General features: G+C 43.4%; 1 protein-coding gene across 1 annotated transcript in view; it reads right to left on the bottom strand.

Moving 5' to 3' along the window:
• Positions 1 to 17,575, bottom strand: part of LOC135233342 (LHFPL tetraspan subfamily member 2a protein-like) — a 53,907-nt gene that overhangs the window by 18,096 nt on the left and 18,236 nt on the right. Inside the window, exon 2 of the mRNA XM_064296772.1 lies at positions 15,505 to 15,561. The gene's annotated coding sequence lies outside the window, so the exon portion shown is untranslated. The remainder of the gene's footprint in view (positions 1 to 15,504; positions 15,562 to 17,575) is intronic.

Below are 17,575 nucleotides of genomic sequence, written 5' to 3'. Positions count from 1 at the left end.
CCAACAAGTTGCTCTCTCTATCTCACTCTCTGTTCTTTAATGAAAATATCAAAGATAAAGTCAGTATCTTCTGCAAGCGCTGTGCGTGCTTCTGATCGTTTCCCTCTTGTCTGGCGGGGGGGGTGGGGGGTGGGGTTGCACCAATTCATAGTTCCCCAGATCTTCTGTTGGGGGGTGGGAGAGGGGGGTTGTTCGACTTGATGAGATCATATCCACTTGGAGCCACCTGGGAGTCAATCTTGTTTGTTTGAATGAGTGCATCTCTCCATAGAAACGGCATCCATCTCCTGTGATTGGACCAGTCTCTGATGTTTGACCCGAGCCAGAACGGTTGAGACTCAAGCAAGGATGAAGTCATGGCCTGGCGCTGGAACACAGGTCCGCTTCTCCTAGACTGTTTCCGCCACTGACCCACAGCACACGAACACTCATCACTACAGAATGACTTAAGGATTCTGGAAGAAATGAGAAAGTGGCCGTACGTCCCACAGGAAGTCCGAACGTGCTCGAAACAACTGAATCATAGGACTGCTGTATCTGAGCTCTCAGGATAAATTTAAATCTGGACATTGGAAAATCACCATTTACACTCAAAAGGTATGGCAGTACTCTCTTTTATCGACCTATCATCCACCCTAGTTAGTTTATGTTTTAAAACGATTTATTTCTGCGAGGTCCTGAAAATGAATGGGAGTGAATGGGAACCAGAAAACCGGGAGGAACAGTGCTGCCGTAAACAGAAACCAGGGACATCTGATGTTGCTAGTATTCACGCTACGCAAATACAATAGAGTAAATACAATGGGATCCGCAAAATTACTATAGCAAAATATCCCTATAGCATGAGCTCTGTGAAAAAGACTGCTATCTTCACCACCCCCCCACCTCCCCCAAAAAGCCTTACGAGATATCAGCTGTACAAACAGCACCACTCCACTGTGACCTCCAGACTTGGCTTCGTGTCTGGTCTCTTTTTTACGACAGCTGTACCCAGATTAGGTTTTCCTTTCATAATCTTCTGACGTCCAAGTCTGAGGCGGCGGATTAGACATTTATTTGCCTGGCGCTGCTCAGACTCCATAAAGACAGTCATGTGCATTTGCTGTCAAATTGCCTATGACCAATTCCACATCACCAAATAACCGTAATAAAGGAGCAAATGAAATTAATCCAGAGGGGGTAGCTGGTTCAGGAAAGGGAGGGAGGGGACAGCGGAGAGGAAGTCTGCGGGGTCACATGACCCATTCCTCAGCCTTCCCCTTTGCCCTCGGCCCCGCTGGAGGCTGAGGGCGACCTTAGTGGGGTCGTTTCGGATTTTCTGCCCCGAGGGGGACTAGGCGGTTGGGAAAGAGGGCGGGCAGGGGTGTGCGGACCTCGTGCACGTCCCGCTCCACCACGGTGACAGCAGACCCCTCTGTTTTGACAGGGCCTCCAGAGAGAGGTGCTGGCTGGCCTGTAAAGTTATGCCTCCCAGCTGTGGGCATGTCCAAACAAGACCGAAAAGGGAAACCGCCAATTCAGCGGGGGAATGTTACGCAGTGTGTGCACCATTTCTCTTCCACTCTCCCCCCTCTTCCACTCGCTGCATTTGAAAGCCAGGAAATTACCTTTTCTGAGACCAGGGCTTGCATACTTGGCATCTCATTGGAACCACGTAAGAATAAAATATGGAAAATGAATTAAATCTATATTTTCTCATTAAATGCTATTCATTCTAGAACTGTCTCACCATGTACTCCAGAGATAGGAAACCCAGAACATCTATGCGGTATGAAACAAACAAGCTGTTTGATTTGTGCATGGTTTTGCTTCCGAAAATCCTGCACTCTGGCCTGTGGGGCTCAGGGCAAGGTGAAATATTTTTAGCACAAAGTTCTGATTACAGAGGTCTGTTCCTCTGGTGCCACAGTTCCATCTGAATCATCGCACACCGCGACCCCTGACCCTGAAATGGGGGCTCCTTCCCTGACCCACTGACCCCCATCCCCCAATCCAAACACACACAAACACAAAACCCTTCCTGGTGCTTAGGAGATGTAGCCTCACCTGCTAATATTTAGCTGGCCTTGCGGTTTATTGACAAACCCAAAGACCGAGCTATTTAAATGCCACAAAGTCGGTCTTCCAGAAACCAACCAGCAGGAGAGGCTGGGAGAAGGATCACTGACTGAGACAGGCTGCAGCGTAAAAAAATATCAGGGGAAAAAATGACATCAGTGAATTTAACAATGATCTCTAATAAATCAGTAAAATAATTCTAAAGCCAGAGTGAATCACAAAGTACTGCAGAGCAGTGGTTTGTAATCTGGGTTTATAATTAGTGTCATCAGCCTCAGGGCCAGGAATTAGCAAGGGCCAAATTGAGTTTACAGACAGCCATTGTCACCCCCTAAACACAGCATCCCTTTGCAGAATAAATGTATTTCTCACAGGGATCTTGTGTAGGTATGGCTCTTTAATGAGTTCTGTGTTCATAATCCATGCTAAATAATACATTCCGCATGGGAGATGAACACATTGCTCTGCTTGTGTCAGCTGAACCGAAGGAGAACCGTGATTCATTTGACAGAGCAAGCCTTTGACCACAGCAGACTTGCTTGAAAAGTCAAGCTGCTTTGCCCCGCAACCCTGCTTTACAGCCATAAATCCATGCACTCGGATCTGCAAGAAGAAATTTACATGTCAAACCGCTAACAAACCACTGGCATAATCACCACCCCCGCCGCCAAGCGGGCCCGATATAACGCAGCTGGTGTTTTCCCTGCCGAATCACTTGTGTGACATCACCGGGACCTTCCTTATCCCATTCCTATTAAAGGAAAGGAAACAATGATGAGGTTGCCATGGCTGCGGCCCTATTCACGGAAATCACCTCTTTTATCAAAAGGCTTCCTTCTGTTTTGGCCATCGCAGCAGACTGCAGTTTACAGGTGTCGGGAAGCAAAGAGGGATGTGGGAGCAGTGGGGAGGAATTCAAAGGCTGTCCTGTGTGTGACTGTTTCTGTGAGGCTGTTCTGTGTGTGACTGTTTCTGCAAGCTAGTGAACGTTTGTGCAATAAAGAGCAATTTACAGTGTTGTATTGAATATCTTCAGAATGTGTGTTTGTATGGGAGAAAACTCCCTGCGGTTTTTATTTATCATGTTTTTACTTGTAATCTTTTATCTTTAATATATTTATCAGGAAGGAAGTGAGGAAGCCCGTTGATCTAAAAGGAAGTAACGACTGCAGTGAAGCAATAAAACAACACTCAGACACCAGCAACCTAAATACTCCTAACAGTGTGAACTGTGAGCATGAGCATCAACTTCCTGTTTGAAGTAGAATGTCCCTCATGAATGTATTTTTATGCACATTGAATGATACAAGACCATGCTGAGAGATGCAATTGCAGCTCTACAAGCTTAGTTGGGCAGAACTGTCAATATGCCTTTGCAGCTGGACTCAAATATTTAAACACCATTACTTCTATCAATGTTTTACAACAATCATGTTCATGTTCATGTATACTTATGCACATCAGAAAACACCATTTTGTAGTGAGGGGAAAACATACCATTTCAGCATGATTGAACAGAACGTCATCAATTCACCATACACCAGGAGTGGAAGTAAGCAACACATGAACTTGCATACAGATTACAGAGAGCTCTGTTGCTTTACAGCATTAGCTTCAATTTAGAGTAGTGGAAGTATTGCTAAGTAGCATTTATGGTATTTAACACTGAATAGCGTATGGGAGGTAGATGACTCACTGGCCTGGAGTCAGAGGAAGGGGTCACTCCTGCCTATCAGAACCAGGGTGCTGACCCAATCTGTACACATAGGACCACCATGTAAATGGGAAACGTGAAGATGGGGAGGAGGTGAGATGTCAAGAACAGCTGACAGGAGGGTGCAAATATGTGGGATATTTCTGCTTGTACAAACTAATGCAATCGGATTTGGGTGAGGACTGTCTGGAGACCCCCACCCTCAAATCCTAATTTAAAACTCCTAAAAAGCGTGAGGGAGGTCAAAAAGTCTCAGAGGAGTGAGGTCACGTCTATTGGAGGTCAGAGCCGGGTGAAACCTGAGAGCCAGGCGGAGTGAAAAGGGCCTTATTAATATTCTGTGGAAGGGGCCCTGCCGCCCAGCTGACCCCAGAACCAAAGGTCAAAGGTCAGTGTCTGAGGGTCAGCCGGAATATTTCCACAGCCCGTAGAGAATTCCCCAGGAGAATTCCAGGGTTTACTTGTGGGATCAGGAAAAGACGGAAATAGAGCACACCTTGCTCTTTTCGCTTCCTCTTGCTATTCCTGAACTTCGTTTGAATTCAAATGACACATGGCTTCAACCGGCAGGCTGTCACTGGATCATCATTTCATATCCGCTAACACAAAGGTGCCTGCCCAGCATGTGATTGATCAATGCTTTTATTCAAGCAGTGAACTGAAATGGTAAGGTTACCACACACAGCCATTTTGGAGAAACAGCTGCTTGGAGGAAAAAGTGTACTGCACTAATAAAAATGCACTCCCACCGATTGTATCTTGTACAAGGTCTTTATCAGACAAAATGATCAGAATCAATCCTTCCTCATTGCCAAGAAAGAGTGATTCTGAACATTTGTGCAAGAAAGAGTTTGAGCAATTTACAGCGCGTGGGAGCACCTGATTTCTTTTCAAAGAATACGTACAAAAACAACAGCGTGTTTAAAAAGAAATATATATTTAATTAAATATATAACTTTACAGAGCCAAAATCACAGTGAAACACAGGGAATACAATCCAAACAACCCTCTCCACAAAGGGAGGAGTGGGAGTTGGTGATATCTCTCTCAGCGCTCTAGGACTGACAGCCGTATGGGCCCAGGAGGGAGGTTCGATACCCTGATACCACAACCACCGAGGGGGGGTTTCAAGGAGAGACGGGCAATTATAGCTTGGGCAGTCGGAGGAAAATCCCGGATAAACGAGCCCACCAGCGCTCAGGTGGTCCTCCGGTTCCAGAGGCCGTCCGCAGACCGAAGGTGGCGCCAACCCGTGGCCCTCTCGGTGTCCCTTTCAGAAAGCTGCAGGGTTACGCTCCGCCGGGCGAAACCAAAACACTTCCCCAGAACTGATTCATGAACGTGACGTGGACTTCTCCTCCGTTTAACATGAAAACCAGCACAAGGGATTCAAAGGTTCTAGGCATGTTCCCTTCATCAGGGAATGGTGTTCTCTTGGCGGTAATATTTATAGCAAACTAAAATTTCATCAGAGGCAAATCATTTCATTTGTGATGTATGTACAATAAAGATTGTCTCTGTTTTCAACTATAATTACATAAATTCCTACATTCTAGATTAGTTTTAGTACATCCCAAAAATGCAAAAGAACAGACTAAAAACAAATGTGCCAACCATTTCTCTATGATGTTGAAAGGATGTTTGTCTTCGAACTTTATCACACAAATGATTTGAAGCTTTTGGAGTTCAACTTTTAGGAGGAGTCATGACAAAAGGTCCAAGAAATGCAATGCATGACCAACACTCGCACATCATGCATATGATCTGCACGATTTATCGTGTTTGGGAACCTTTCACGGTTGTATCTAAACACAGCATTCCTCCACACCAGGATGAGAGGGTTACCGCCAGTCGCTGGTAGCCCCTTAATGCCGCTAACTGTAATTTGTAGGAAACAGTACTGAACAAAGCTTGTGTGGTTTAGACTGCCATTCTCAGACACAGTCCACTAGCAGTTGAAAAGAAACAGGAACACTATCTCCAAACCGCACACTTTGTGTAAATATAGAACATGACTAAACCTATAATGCTACATAATACCATATGAAATAAATAAGCAATGCTTTAAAGGAGCAAAGAGACAACTTCAAAACATCACAGCACTGTTGCAGAAGTAATAACATATCTGAGTCTGTGTATCTGATGTCCTCTGAAGAATACTAAACTGAAATTATTGCAGAAAGAAAGTAACAGGAAGTACCTCTCCAAATGTTTTAGTTAGAAAGCTTTGAAATTAAACATGAGTGTGCAGTGTCTGTCTGCCAGGCTGAAACAAGAGATCATCTTTGGTGCTGTCACTGGAACTAGAACGTATCTTTAAATCAGTAAAGCGTGGTCTCCCTGACTCTCTTGATTAGATTTTGGTAATATAACAAACTGAGACATTATTTCTGTACTGACACATTATATGCCTACAACTGAGATTGCAATCATTCTTGTTTTTGCAAATGGCTGTAGACATCTCAATAGTTTTGGCTCTGGAACTATTTGTGGTTTGACTTTACAACCATGACATCATGTAGGCCAGCGATGCCAGTCAGCAGCCGTTAACGTGAATAATGCAGTCAGAAGATCTCACTCCACATTGGGCCAGCAAAACAGCCAAATGAACGGACCTGGCGCTTACTATAGAACCAGTGTTTCCCTTACAATTAATTTATTAGGGTGTCTCGCCAAAATAGATTTGTGCCCACCCAGAAAGATTTTTTGGTATTTAGTTGTTTGTTTCTGTCAGCAACACACTACACTTCGTATTAATTCTTTTTTCTTTGAAATGTCAAAGTGAAATACAGACAACTGTCATTTTGCTGCATGAGCTGCCCCTCCTTTTCATACCTCGTATGACTTAAATGATAGTTAAACTATGAAAAAAACAAGCTACTTATGCAAAATGCTAGAACACTTTATAGGTCAGTAACCTACATCTTGGGGTCTAACCTCCAACAGAGGTTGAAATTAAGGTGACAGCTCATTTATTCATCACAAACCCTAATTGAAGCCATTGGTACCTTTGAAAACATCAGTAAATCAATTTAAAATCGATGGAAAACAAAGTATTCTATAATTGACCTTATCTGTCGATTGAGGGCTGGGCCCTTTGTTTGGTGCCCTTGACACACCTTCAGGTAAGTTGCATAACGGCCATTTTTAAAGCAGGAACTGGACTGAAATGAAGCCGCTGCCATTAACGCCACTGAACGGAGGATTGGCAGTTCACAGGGTCATGTTTGTTTTCACCCATCCTGTCTGGGTTGTCGTAAAATGTCCGGGGTGCTGTTTTAACGAGTGAGCTAGACCCCAGACAAGATAGTCCCCCGAGGGCCTGGGGACCTTCAGCCTCGTAGCCTTCAGAGCGCCCCGATCCTCTGAACCAAACTCGCAGTAAATCATGACAAAAGATCAATGGACATTGATGACTACAAAGATGGACGTTGATGATCTCAAAGTCGCATTCGTTTATTTAACGCTGCAAAAAAAAAGAAAGAAGAAAGAGAAGATGGTATGTCCATCTGCTCAATCAGACAAGGAGATGAGACAGAGAGAGTACGCGGCCACCCATGTGATATTTTAGACCAATTGCAGGTGTGCGTTTTACGTCGGTGTGCAAATGTCACAGCTAGTGCACACTGCAGTGTCCAAAGTCAATATGGAATAAAATCTCTAAAAAGTAATTTAGTTCAGATAAACTGGAAGTTCATTTCTGCAGTAAGTACACTTCCACCTTAAGACATATGCAAATTCTGCAAAAAAGCTGAATATTTTCTCAGTTCTTTAAAGTTAACAAGGGCTTTGTGCATATAATGTGGAAATTTACCAAATGTGTCAAATCAGTTCCTTCTGTTCATACTGCAAGCCCTGTTCGTTTTCAAATTTACTTGGGCAAAATGACTTGCACATGTATTTCAGTTACACAGGAAACAGCTCAGTTAAACAGGAAGTTAATGAGTCTGACAGACTGATAGTTGCAGACAGCTCTTAAGACACGGAAATGGGCAGCAGTGCTGGGGATTCCGTTAAAGAGGAATGCTACAAATGGGTAACAAAAATAGTATTTTTTTCTCACTTCCTGTCCCCGACGACTGCACTCAGGGCAAACCACATAACTACTCCACAGTACGTCAGAGGTAATAAAGTGCCAGCAAAGGCTCTACCAATGTTTACTTTTATCTTGAATACCATAATGGTACAGAAAGTATAAATAAAACATACATAATTATTCTCTAGTGCAGAATATGGGATTTCAGTGTCTTGACCAAAATTGAATAGAGTTAACACCACATTCTGTAAAATAAATACATAAATAAATGAAAATACCAAAGACACTGGTAAAGATTAAAGGCACAGAAGATTGTCATATGATTATGTCCAATTTTTATCCAAAATATAACAACAAGATAAAAATGGAAGGCTGCCTGTCATCAAGAGGGAAACTGGGTCAAACTGATGGAGATCATACTAGCCTGCCAGGACACACAGCGATACAAACAGCCTTGGTTTCATTGTGATACGGTTGTCAGAATGTGTATATCTTCAGTACGACTGCGAGCCAAATTTGTCCAAACTTGAGCATATCGGGGAAAATGGCTAGACAAGAGGTGATTTCAAACAGCTTCAGCTCTGGGAAAAATGCCACACGTGTAAATCTCATCTGTGCTTGATATTCTCTCTCTCCTTTTCAAAGCTGCCTGGAGATTTCTCCAATTCAACATAATATTTTCCAGCTTCCTGTAAACAATGGATGGAAATGGCCCGTCATTTCTGTAAAGCACACCGATTGCACACCTGAACGAATATCAGAGGACTAGTCAGGCCTAATCCTGGGTAAAGCAACACAACAAAATGTGTATGTAAGTATCTACGTGCTACATAGACCTCATTAGTACAGGTGAATGTATTATGCTGTCATGACCTTGGCAGTGCGTATGTTGAAGCACTAATTTAATCCTAGAGCAGTTTTACAGTGCACCCAAACACACTGTCGACTGTAATCACCTGTCATTAATACACGGAGGTGCGCAACAAAGCATCCCATTTTAAAACACATTTTACGACTCAGTTCCTCCTCCTCCTTCACTGACAAAGGCGTCTATTGAGACCTGGGTTACGCCGAAATAACTGTTCCAGAGTAGTCCTGTGAATGAAACACACACCACTCATTATATCCAATGAGGAAGCGCATAAACAGTTTGAAAATAGGGCTGCAAATCAGGGGCCTTGTTATTACGCCTGCAGGACAGCCTCTCTCTGACAGTGGAGCCGTCTGAGGGGGCCGCCACAGAACGGGAAACAGTGGCGGGCAGAAAGGTCTGCCTTAATAATGACAGAAATAGGGGCATTACTGGGGTTTTCTTCATGGGGTGGGGGCAACCACAGTATCGACAGTTATATTAGCCAATGGTTGTGCATTATTTCAGGTGGACAAATAGGAGCGGCACCTTTGGTTGGGCAATAAAAGTCCAGTGGTTGCCGGTGCCACACCGGCCACACCTTTGGATACGCCCCTGGACAGAAATAGTATTATAGCTGTAATTAATTAAGCAGTCTTTGAATTTGCAATAGCCTAGCAATGGACAGGATGAGGAGGATCAATCACAGAGCACAGATGGGAAACAGAAAAACAGCTCTGAAAAAGAGCAGCAGGTCTCTCCAGGACAGACGCCCTGCTCGTCAGACTGTGGTCAGATGTTCTTCCTATGGCTAACCTTAGGCGCCCACCATAGACTGTCATTCTGAAAGATGTCCACCCCCCTCCCCCCTCCCCTCTGAGGTGTACTCCCCTGCTCTGAGGTACTTCATCCTAGGTGTCTCCTCTCCATAGACATTAAGCAAGCCTTTTATCAAAGACATTCCACCAGAGACCCAGCTCTATAACACAATGCACACGGCCATTGTTAAAACACAGCTGGTTCCTCTAAAGCAGGCAGCGCAATGAATGAACACACAACTATTCAGCATCCCAATGGATAAGCTATATATCTATCATTTGCAGCCACCTGGCTAACAACAGAGCCAGGACAATAAGACAATAAGCTAAGTCTCATCCAAAGCCAATATTATACCTTCAGTAAGTTATAATGTACAAGCAGACAGTGCTTACTATTTACTTCTTTTCCACCTGGATGTTTGAAGTTCTCTTAAATTATGCTACATTTTGTTAATAAGCTATAATTATCCTTTCATTGACTCCAGGCATGCTAAATAAAGCGCTGTCTAAAACCCCAGTGTTTCTACCTGATTGTGTAGAGAAATACATTCTGAAGTTATCAAGGCCTCAGTATTTCAAAAGCAGAGTGGGAACTAAATTACTAGAAAGAAAAAAGATGGCCTACACTGTGTTTAAGGGCACTGCTGTCATCACAGGGGCTGTGCTATGCTCCTTCTGTCATTCAACTCTGAGCCAATTTGCCTCCTCAGCCATCTACTGTACACTCGTGGGAGAGAGAGAGAGAGGAGGGAAGTCTGCTGCAGAGATGATGAGGCCTAAATGCAAAAACAGACCAAACTTTTGCAAAATAATAATCCTTCTTGTAAATTTGAGCCCGTTACTTCGGGCCTCATTTCTAGCACAGTCCCTCCCAACTTCATATGGAAACTCTCAACACTCCATCTCTCGGTGACCTGTGAGAGAAGCCAGGCTGAAAAAAAGCACCGGTTTATCAGACCGAGGTAAACGAGCCCTGGTTATCAGACCAAGCTAAACAAGCATCGATTACAAGGCCAGATTAAGCACCGATTCATTGATAGTCGCTGGGTCCGGTGTTTTGCCCCAGGCAAGGGAGGCCGAGTTGCCGGGGAGGGGCTTCCCACCCAGGGAGAGGGAAACAAAAGCCAGCAAGATTCCAGAACCAGCTCTGGTCCTATCTACTGGCGCCCATGATCAACACTTCACCTGAGTCACCTAACAAACACACAGCGATACTTAAACCAGGAATCCTGTGCAGTAATCATGTTTACCCCAATATGAAAAGTGGGAAAAATGAATCCGTTAGGGGTTGTAAGAATTTCCATCCAGAACGGAAATTAATGGTAAACATGAGCAGTAAATGCAATCAGCTCAATGTCAAACAAAACGTAGAAGCAGACGGGAGAGGCTGGAGACTTTATATACCTTTTTGAGGTTTGCAAGGTGTTCATCCACTATCCTCACTTCTCTTGTGTGCCTACAAACCAGTACATATTCTGGTATTTACTCATTCAAACTGTTACTTTTCCTTCTTTACTGGCAAGTCCCTACTTGCACCATTGACTGGTCAATACAGAGAATATGTCAGTTTTAATACCCAACCCATGGTGTTATGACATAATGGCTGCAAAACCCAACACGTCAACACCAAGTGGGAGAGTAGAATGACAGTTAAGCACCGCTATTTCCACCTCCCACAGAGAGGGGCGACTCTACACCCTCACCTGCATCCGCCAGGCCACCCGAAAGCTAAGTAGACCCCAGCTGCAGCGTCTTATGACCAACAGACCCCCCCCCCCTTCCCGCCCCCCCAGGAGCCTGTCACCCCAGCCCTGGTCTGGCCTCCATTCTTCTAGTATTACCCAACCATGTGCATGGCCGAGGACACGGCCCAACCCAGCAAACATCTGCTAATCACATTCCTGCTGTCTGCCATACTCCTGTTGCTCAATTAGTTCTTAAGCTGGCCTGGGAAGGAGAGGGGAGGGGGGGGGGGGGGGCAGGCAGGGACGATGACTCACAATGACCCAAATACCCTCTCGTCACCAGCAGATGTGTAGATTTGAGACCCCCCCCCAAAACAAAAAAAAATCAAAATATGAATCCAGTTAGCGGCACACATAAACGAGTGTGAAATGAGAACAGATTGCCTCAGCCGCCTGCACAAATACGTGGAACCAGGACCAAGAGGCCCACAGCCCTCAAACTAGAAAGCAGGCCAACAAGCGGACTCCTACTCTAACAGAGCTCTTATTACTCCACGACTGCAGGCAGCACTTACGGATTCACCGAGGTCAGCTTTAACATAATATTTAATCTCATCTGCTCATCTTTAATATTCAGTACTCTGTCAGCTCTTGACTATTCTGTGTCACGGAAAGAAATTGAAGCTACTTGTGGGTTGCTACAGAATAAACTACCCTTTGTAGATAATGACTGGTAATAGCTACAGTTCAGGGCATCATATTGTAAACTGAGTCTGAACTCTCTCTTGTTTTTCTTGGAAGGAAAAATCGAAGTCCACATGATGACAACTTTTTCTTGATAACTTGATATAACATCAAATAATGACATTTGGGCTATAATGCTAGGCTTTTCCACTAGATCAGTCACATGTTCAACAACCACTGCCTACATGGAAACAACTTAACAGATACTTGTTATGAAACTGTCAACTCAGTATTCAAATCAGTATTAACCAAAAGACCTTAACAAGAGATTTATTATTATTGATAATATTAAACTCAAATATCTTCTTGGCACGTGGGAAAAGGGGCGTATACGAACTGCATTCTTCTGGTTATAGTTGATGGAAGTGATCTGGTTTTGCATTTATAAGACACAACATTTGGTCCTGAGGTGATAGAAATGTTGCAGCTGCAGGAGACACACCTTTTCACCTCTAGAGCCATGAATTTCCATGTATTCCTTAAAAGTGGAGCGTATTTTTCCAAAAACTCGGCCTGTTTGGATAGGCATAGCCTTTAATCTGGTCGGGACTGACCCCAGTGTTTTTGCTTGGCGCTCAAAAAATGCAATTTTGGAGGAGCATTAGAAAGGGATGATGTCTTTAGCCTCTGCTATGACTTGGAAGAGACCATGTACAGACACAAACTTGCTGGAAAAGAAACATTAAGTTTTGGGAACCCTGAGAAACAATACGATTGTGTTGATTCTCAGGGCGCCCCAAACCTTTCTGGTGCGGGAAAAAAAACAAAAAAACTTCAAGGGCACCGGAAAACATTCAAACATCAGCATCTTCATAGCATGGAAAGACCTAACAGAAACTCAGGATTAAAGAAGCACATAAAGATAATTATGTTGTCCACCTTTAAAATGAACAATATGACTACTGCATCATGCTGGTCTATTACATTTTGTTGCCGGTTCAAACCCCGCCCTGGGCATGTCGAAGTGTCCTTGAGCAAGACACCTAACCCCTAACTGCTCTGGCGAATGAGAGGCATCAATTGTAAAGCGCTTTGGATAAAAGCGCTATATAAATGCAGTCCATTTACCATTTACCATTTACATTTAATGCCTATTTATGGTAAATATGGAGCCATCCATGCAAATATTTTGAAAATCTAACTCCTTGGGGGAAAAAAATGAGTGAATTTCTCAATGCCGTGTGCACTGACAGCAAAACAAATCCCACATATCTACGATACATATAGGCACATAATTCTATAAATCTCAGTCTTCAACCACAGCAAAGAAAACACTGCAGGGGAGCTTACCCAACCGAGCAAAGCATTCTGGGAGAGTCAGGAGTTCCCACCGCTTTCACTCCTGTTGTAGGCTGTGTTCTCTGTCTTTCCAATCTGCGGTTATTGCTTTTTTTTTCCTTTTCCTTTTTTTAAAGAGCTTAAAGAACAACAGCCTCAGCCATTTCCCACTGAGAAACATGCAAACTAGAGCTGGAACTGCTGGCCTTTTAAGCCATACAGAGCACCTATTATACTATAAGCTACTTAACCGTTCCCAGCCCCCTTATTAAAGCTAGTGCCTTTCAGGAACGAGCAGCCCGTTCCTTAAAGGGGATCTGCCTCTGCACAGAGCAGCAGTATGTGTGCAGTTAAGCCTGACCAGTGGCTATTCTGCAACACTAACTGCAGAAACTGCGCTGTTCCTAGTCTCCCTGAGGCCTGAACACAGACGGGTGAATCCTTCTCAACCTTTAGGTTACGTATCACACAGCCCCACAATGAAGGCCCCAGCGCTGAATATGATGCTGTACCATTGCCGCAATAAAACCACAAACAAGGAAGCACACGTCAACCCCGTCCCAGAGATCCGATACACACTTTGGCTTCAGGTACGCAAGTGAAGCATTTCGGAATCAAAGCTGAGCACAGTATAGCTCTGTAATTTTACATCAGCGAGAGAGATCATAGTGTAATTGAGAAACGTGAAAACTGTTTTAAGAGCTGATTTTGTGTCTGGGTTTTCAATTCCACGCAAACGGCCAGCCGGGCAGAAGGCCGTCCGCATCGGGGCCTGATCTCAGGGAGCTGGAAGAGCACGCCGGTTGCGGTGGGGGGTTTTGACGGCTGTGTTCTGGCAGGCGGGGAACAGACAGCTCTCAAACAGAAAGGCCTTTCACCACCGCCTCCGCCTCTCTGTGCGCACGGCCAGGACTCCCGCGATCAACCCGCTATTGCGCCAGCCAGATACACAAAACTGCAGCAGGTGTTTTGAAGACGGCAGATTTCAGACAAGAATACTTCAAGATATTGTAGGGGGAAGAAAAGCTGAAGACAAATGGCTCGTCCAGCCAGTGGAAGCACCGACAATGTTTTAGGCCTCAGCCACAGGGAAACAGACACCCCTCTTGTCTGTCTTGTAAATCGATACAGAAAATTGTATATTAATGTTAAATAACAAGCGGAGTTGTTATAGAAACCCTCATTCTCGGGCTCAACTGCCCTTCCACAACAAAGACATTCCGCTCTGGAAGACATCCAAGAGAGGCCTGGCCATTTTAAAGGCCAGGTGTTGGGGAAGAGCAGCTGTTAAAGAACCAAGCAGCAACGCGCTTTCCTGTTGTGGGCCAGTATGGAAACAGGAGACCTGGCTTTTACATCTATCCCACAGCTGCTTACCACCGTTCTCTCCCCGACGGGGGAAGTAGATTGAATGAAAAATTTCGTGAACATTGATGCAAAAATGAATTTTCATTTAATTAGCTATGTTCTGATATATTTGTCTCCGATATTTTTTGTGAAACCTGGCTTTAGAACTGATTCAAACAGTTATTTTGCTTGGCAACTTTGTTGTGTATTCTGTTTGTACATTTGATCAATGGAGCTTTGATTCCAGCGTTTTCAAGAAACCATGCACACATTCTGCCAATGGTCTGCCATTGTATTCATATAAAAGTTAACAACTCCTGCTTATTCAACAGTAAACTTAGAAGAACTTTTCCATGTAGGTGATACACTGCATACAGACAGCTAGACTACACATATTTATGAAACTGGAGGTTTCATAATGGTTGTAAACCAACAGATATTTATTTTTTTACTGATGATAATATGTATACTCTCATTCCTATAGAAGCTTACAATTACACTAAGGGAAGTGCAATGGTAACTCAAAAAGTCTGTAGCCTAAATAAAAGATCTCCTGTCTAGCACTGATTGAAAACCGTTGCTCAAAAATCAACACTTTGAAATACAAAGTGTTGATTCTGCCTGTCAAATATGAGGTGATTAGACAGAGACACACTCTCAAAAAGTGCTTGTTAAACCTAACTTTTGCTAATCTTGTGGTTTCTAGTGTTTGGCCCCCTATAATTTATTTAAGCTAACATCTAAAACAATCTTGTGGATTAAGGCAATGTGGCTATGTGGCAATATCTTACAGTCATTCTGCAATACCTCTGATTAGAGAACAAGTTGAATTTAAAACTGCATTATTGGGATTAAAAAATGTTTTCTTTAAGTTATTATCTTCTTGGCGATAAGGTGTCTTAACATTAAAGACTACTGCACAAAAACTGATTATGCTAATGTATGCACACTCACTCACACACACATTTTCATACCTGCTGCTTCAGTAGGCTTCTGCTCTTCAATGTACGCAAGCACCAGCTCTTCCTGTCCTGCAAAAGCAATGGCAAAAAAAACAAACAAAGAAATGAAAATCTAAGTTTTGGCTGAGAGTCTAAGATTTTAGCATTTTCTGGCTTTAGTACAGAAGCTGCGCTTTCTTTGGTAATATATATTTCCCTCCCCAAACTCTAAACATCCCTGGAGAGCGAATGAGGGAGACCTCCAGCCCACAGAATTTACCAGAAATGCTTCACAATGCATTTTTTATTCAGTTATATAGACAACTGGAGGATTATCTAAATCTTTCTTAAATTTATGAAACTTCCCTCTGGCAGTTTAAATGAGACATTTAAACATAGGAATAATCCTCCATTTAGCTAATCCAGGAGTGAGAACAGGGCTGCCCAATGGGACCTGAGTAAAATAAATGAATTATGTAACACAAAAGCAATGTCCACATAAGAAATACTTTCAGATATAATTTCTCGGAATAAGTTTGTGATACACCACTTTGCACTGTAATGGCTTTGTCCTGAAACAGACCAGACCAGTTTTAACTGGTTGTGTATGAGAAAGTTTGTCACTGAAAGATATTTAAACAAATCCTTCTGAATGTGAATTTGAAAGAGGGAAAAATAACATCTGCAGAAGTGCAGAGTCACCATTCTGCAGTCAGGGAGAGGGGTCAGCAGGACCACAGCAGGAAGTGAACAGAGAAGTGTTTAGGTATCCAGCTGAGTGCCTGCAGTGAGCATCTCTAAACTCTGCATCACTGCAGGACCCTAGGCCAAGGTCAGCCCACCGCTCAATAGACCAGGCCGCAAGCAAGCCAGCCAAAGTACAGATCTCTACCCTGACCAAGGGCCCTCCATACCAGCAAAGCCAAAAAAAATCAAAGGAACATCCTGAGAGTGCAGGGCAAAAGGAAGAGCTTAAAACAATGTGGCTTTTGTGAAATGGGGGATGTGTGGGGTCCAGTTACAATAAAGGTCACCAAGGACAGAGTGACACAAAAAAAAGACAGGAAATGTCTCCTCGCTTCTACTTTAATCAATTGTGTCAAAACAACAGACTGTTTTACAGTTACCAAAAATATGACTTGTGACCAGGCTTCCTTTCTGAAGCTCATTTCCTGGTCTTGCTGAGAGACATTGCTCACTAGCACCATTGTGATTAGCTCCAGTATAGGTGTTTCAGCCTCCAGTTTCAATGCAAGTCAATGGTACCAATATGGTGAAAATACAAAGACAGTAATTATTTCACGCAAGAACGTGTAGTTCTTAGGTGTTTTTTCTTTGTCTAATATCAGTCCATGTTCCAATTTGTTCAGTTATTATGTCATTTGGACAACATTTAAATATTTTGTGAATGAATCAGAGATAGTTTGAATTCAAAATAAATGAATTAAAAATGAATGCATTCATTAATTAATTAACTTAGCTACAACTGTATCTATTTCAAGAATGGGGCATGCTAATTCTAGTTTAAGTGCATATTTTTTTATACCTTAGCAAAAAAAAAAAGTTAAGCAGGAACCCTGTTCTGCTCAAAAAATTCCAGGCTGCCTAAAAAAAAGAAATCTTTTGTAAAGTGATACACACAGCAACAACAACAACAACAACAGCATTGTTATAAGTACAATGGTTTTCATTTTCTTGTCTCCAGAGCCAATGAACCCCCAGCCTTATCAAAGAACTGGCAGTCAAGCTGGCAGGAAATTGACTAATTGAGCCTTGCAGGGGGGGTGGTCAGTATTTCTGCTGTTTGTAAACAGATTGAATCTGCACCAAAGCATGAGGCCATTGTGGTCGCTCGCAAACCAAATTCACTCTTCTTCTGTAATTACGCTTTTCAGATCATGGGCCCCAGTAGATACGTATCAGCTGCGCTTTGATGGAAGTCAGGATCTAAAGTCCGATACATTTCTTTCTGGCAAGCCGACCTGGAAACACAAACAAACTGACCTGGAGAAATAAAACCAGTAAGTCCCCCTGAGATCGACGGTCCAGAGATCAATGCAGCCTCCCTGGCCTTGTTCAATAATGAGTGGATGAGACACTGGCC

The sequence above is a fragment of the Anguilla rostrata genome, chromosome 10 (genome assembly GCF_018555375.3).
Source record: "Anguilla rostrata isolate EN2019 chromosome 10, ASM1855537v3, whole genome shotgun sequence".
Classification (NCBI taxonomy): Eukaryota; Metazoa; Chordata; class Actinopteri; order Anguilliformes; family Anguillidae; genus Anguilla; species Anguilla rostrata.
This window is presented reverse-complemented; position numbering and strand designations above follow the sequence as displayed.